The sequence below is a fragment of the Arachis hypogaea genome, chromosome 17 (assembly GCF_003086295.3).
Source record: "Arachis hypogaea cultivar Tifrunner chromosome 17, arahy.Tifrunner.gnm2.J5K5, whole genome shotgun sequence".
In the NCBI taxonomy this organism is placed as follows: Eukaryota; Viridiplantae; Streptophyta; class Magnoliopsida; order Fabales; family Fabaceae; genus Arachis; species Arachis hypogaea.
Genome location: NC_092052.1, coordinates 64,091,629 through 64,096,348, shown reverse-complemented (window position 1 = coordinate 64,096,348; position 4,720 = coordinate 64,091,629). Strand labels below are relative to the sequence as shown.

The window sequence follows — 4,720 nt, the reverse complement described above, 5'->3', positions numbered from 1 at the left end:
ACCTCTGAATCTGATTTTTGCTCAAGTCCCTCAATTTCAGCCAGAAAATACCTGAAATCACAAAAAAATACACAAACTCATAGAAAAGTACAGAAATGTGAATTTAACATCAAAACTAATGAAAACATCCCTAAAAGTAACTAGATTATACTAAAAATATACTAAAATCAATGCCAAAAAGCGTATAAATTATCCGCTCATCACAACACCAAACTTAAATTGTTGCTTGTCCCCAAGCAACTGAAAATCAAATAGGATAAAAAGAAGAGAATATACTATAAACTCTAAAATATCAATGAAACTTAGCTCCAATCAGATGAGTGGGACTAGTAGCTTTTTGCCTCTTGAATAGTTTTGGCATCTCACTTTATCCTTCAAAGTTCAGAACAATTGGCATCTATAGGAACTTAGAATTCAGATAGTGTTATTGATTCTCGTAGTTTAGTATGTTGATTCTTGAACACAGCTACTTTATGAGTCTTGACCGTGGCCCTAAGCACTTTGTTTTCCAGTATTACCACCGGATACATAAATGCCACAGACACATAACTGGGTGAACCTTTTCAGATTGTGACTCAGCTTTGCTAAAGTCCCCAATTAGAGGTGTCCAGTGTTCTTAAGCACACTTTTTTTTGCTTTGGACCTCGACTTTAACTGCTCAGTCTCAAGTTTTCACTTGACACCTTCACGCCACAAGCACATGGTTAGGGACAGCTTGGTTTAGCCGCTTAGGCCAGGATTTTATTCCTTTAGGCCCTCCTATCCACTGATGCTCAAAGCCTTGGATCCTTTTTTATTACCCTTGCCTTTTGGTTTTAAGGGCTATTGGCTTTTTGCTCTTGCCTTTTGGTTTAAAGAGCTTTTGGTTTTTTCTGCTTGCTTTTTCTTTTTCTTTCTCTTTTTTTTTCGCTATTTTTTTTCTCTTTTTTTTCTACAAGCTTTTGTATTCACTGCTTTTTCTTGCTTCAAGAATCAATTTTATGATTTTTCAAATTATCAACAACATTTCTCCTTTTTCATCATTCTTTCAAGAGCCAACATATTTAACATTCATAAACAACAATTTCAAAAGACATATGCACTGTTCAAGCATTCATTCAGAAAACAAAAAGTATTGTCACCACATCAAAATAATTAAACTAGTTTCAAGGATGAATTCGAAACCATGTACTTCTTGTTCTTTTGTAATTAAAAGATTTTTTTTAAGAGAGGTGATGGATTCATAGGACACTCATAGCTTTAAGACATAGACACTTAAACACTAATGATCATCTAGTAAAGACACAAACATAGACAAACATGATAAGCATAAAAACCGAAAACAGAAAATAAATAGACAAGGAGATTAAGGAATGAGTCCACCTTAGTGAGGGTGGCGTCTTCCTCTTTTTGAAGAACCAATGGTGCTCTTGAGCTCCTCTATGTCACTTCCTTGTCTTTGTTGTTCCTCTCTCATAGATTTTTGATCTTCTCTAATCTCATGGAGGATGATGGAGTGCTCTTGGTGCTCCATCCTTAGTTGTCCCATGTTGGAACTTAATTCTCCTAGGGAAATATTGATTTGCTCCCAATAATTCTGTGGAGGAAAGTGCATCCCCTGAGGCATCTCAGAGATTTCATGGTGAGGAATTTCTCATGCTCTTGTTGAGGTCCATGAGTGGGCTCTCTTGATGTGCAGTCAAATGCTCTACTACTGAGCTATGGACCCTTGAGATAAATCTCTCCATCTCTCATGACTCAGAGGTGGAAGCTTTTGCTTTCCCTTTCCTCTTTCTTGAGGTTTCTCTGGCTTTAGGTGCCATTAATGGTTATGGAAAAACAAAAAGCTATGCTTTTAGCACACCAAAATTAAAATGTTTACTCGTCCCCGAGCAAAAGAAGAAAGAATGTAGTAGAAGAAGAAGAAGAATGGAGGAGAGGGAGAGGGGTGTGTATTCGGCCAAGGGAAGAAGAAAGGGTTGTGTTGTGTGAAAATGAAGAAGAAAAGAGGGATTTATATAGGAGTGGGATGGGAGTTAGGGTTCGGCCATTAGGGTTGGGTTTGGGAGGGAAAATAGTTTGAATTTTGAAGGTAGGTGGGGTTTATTGGGAAGAGAGGATGGATGTGAGTGGTGAAGAGGTGATGGGAAAGAGTGATTGAGGTGATTGGTGAAGGGTATTTGGGGAAGAGAATTATAAAAAGGTGTGAAGAGGAGAGAAGAAAAGGTAGGGATCCTGTGGGGTCAAGGACTTAACATCCCTGCTCCAATTAGGCATGTAAAACGCCCTTGCTGTGCAATCCTGGCGTTTAACGCTAGACTGCTGCTTGTTTCTGGCATTAAACGCCCAAATGTAGCCTGTTTCTGGCATTTAACGCCAGGCAGATGCTTGTTTCTGGCGTTAAATGCCAGACAGATGCTTGTTTCTGGCGTTTAACGCCAGACTGCTCTTCCTCCAGGGTGTGTTGTTTTTCATTCTATTTTTCATTCTGTTTTTGATTTTTCAGTAGTTTTTGTGACTTCACATGATCATCAACCAAAAGAAAACATAAAATAACAATAGAAAATAACTAAATATAATTAGATAACAATGGGTTGCCTCCTAACAAGTGCTTCTTTAATGTCAATAGCTTGACAGTGAGCTCTCATGGAGCTTCACAGATGTGCAGAGCATTGTTGGGACCTCCCAACACCAAACTTAGAGATTGAATGTGGGGGTTCAACCCCAAACTTAGAGTTTGGTTGTCGCCTCCCAACACCAAACTTAGAGTTTGACTGTGGGGGCTTTGGTTGACTCTATAGTGAGAGAAGCTTTTCATGCTTCCTCTCCATGGTTACAGAAGGAGATCCTTGAGTTTTAAACACGAGGTTGTCCTCATTCAGTTGAAGGACCAATTCTCCTCTGTCCACATCACGCACAGCTTTTGCTGTGGCTAAGAAGGGTCTTCCAAGGATGATGGATTCATCCTCATCCTTCCCAGTATCTAGGATTATGAAATCAGCAGGGATGTAAAGGCCTTCAACCTTTACTAACAGATCCTCTACTAGTCCATAAGCCTATTTTCTGGAGTTGTCTGCTATCTCTAATGAGATTCTGGTAGCTTACACCTCAAGGATCCCAAGTTTCTCCATTACAGGGAGTGACATTAAGTTTATTCTTAACCCCAGGTCACACAGAGCCTTCTCAAAGGTCATGGTGCCTATGGTACAGGGTATTAAGAATTTATCAGGATCCTGTTTCTTTTGAGGTAATTTCTGCCTATCTAATGTATTCAGTTCATTGGTGAGCAAGGAAGGTTCATCTTCCCAAGTCTCATTACCAAATAATTTGGCATTCAGCTTCATGATTGCACCAAGGTACTTAGCAACTTGCTCTTTAGTAATTTCTTCATCCTCTTCAGAGGACGAATACTCATCAGAGCTCATGAAGGGCAGAAGGAGGTTCAATGGAATCTCCATGGTCTCTAATTGAGCCACAGATTCCTTTAGTTCCTCGAAGGGAAACTCCTTATTGGTCACTGGACGTCCCAGGAGGTCTTCCTCACTAGGATTCACGTCCTCCCCCTCCCTTGTAGGTTCGGCCATGATGGTTAAATCAATGGCCTTGCACTCTCTCTTCGGATTTTCTTCTGTATTGCTTGGGAGAGTACTAGGAGGAGTTTCAGTGACTCTTTTACTCAGCTGGCCCACTTGTGCCTCCAAATTTCTAATGGAGGACCTTGTTTCATTCATGAAATTTAGAGTGGCCTTAGATAGATCAGAGACTATATTTGCTAAGCTAGATGGATTCTGCTCAGAATTCTCTGTCTGTTGCTGAGTGGATGATGGAAAAGGCTTGCTATTACTAAACCTATTTCTTCCACCATTATTAAAGCCTTGTTGAGGCTTTTGTTGATCCTTCCATGAGAAATTTGGATGATTTCTCCATGAGGGATTATAGGTGTTTCCATAGGGTTCACCCATGTAATTCACCTCTGCTATAGTAGGGTTCTCAGGATCATAAGCTTCTTCTTCAGAAGATGCCTCTTTAGTACTGTTGGATGATTCCTTCAATCCATTCAGACTCTGAGAGATCATATTGACTTGCTGAGTCAATATTTTGTTCTGAGCCAATATGGCATTTAGAGTATCAATTTTAAGAACTCCCTTCCTCTGAGGCGTCCCATTATTCACAGGATTCCTTTCAGAAGTGTACATGAACTAGTTATTTGCAACCATGTCAATGAGTTCTTGAGCTTCTACAGACGTTTTCTTTAGGTGAATGGATCCACCTGCAGAATGATCCAATGACATCTTTGATAATTCAGACAGACTATCATAGAATATATCCAGGATGGTCCATTCTAAAAGCATGTCAGAAGGACACTTTTTGGTCAGTTCCTTGTATCTCTCCCAAGCTTCATAGAGGGATTCACCTTCTTTTTGTCTGAAGATTTGAACATCCACTCTAAGCTTGCTACGCTTTTGAGGAGGAAAGAACTTGGCTAAGAAAGCCGTGACCAGCTTATCCCAAGAGTTCAGGCTATCTTTAGGTTGAGAATCCAATCATATTCTAGCTTTGTCTCTTACAGCAAATGGGAAAAGCATAAGCCTGTAGACGGGATCAACGCCATTGGTCTTAACAGTATCACAGATCTGCAAGAATTCAGTTAAGAACTGAAAAGGATCTTCTGATGGAAGTCCATAAAACTTGCAGTTCTATTACATCAGAGAAACTAATTGAGGTTTCAGCTCAAAATTGT

At 39.7% G+C, this 4,720-nt stretch overlaps 1 non-coding gene across 1 annotated transcript; it reads left to right on the top strand.

Annotated features, from left to right (window-relative positions):
* Window positions 1-4,325: 4,325 nt before the first annotated feature.
* On the top strand, window positions 4,326-4,433 carry LOC112768471 (small nucleolar RNA R71). Its single transcript, XR_003185893.1, has one exon. It is a non-coding gene; the product is annotated as a small nucleolar RNA R71 (small nucleolar RNA).
* Window positions 4,434-4,720: the final 287 nt, after the last annotated feature.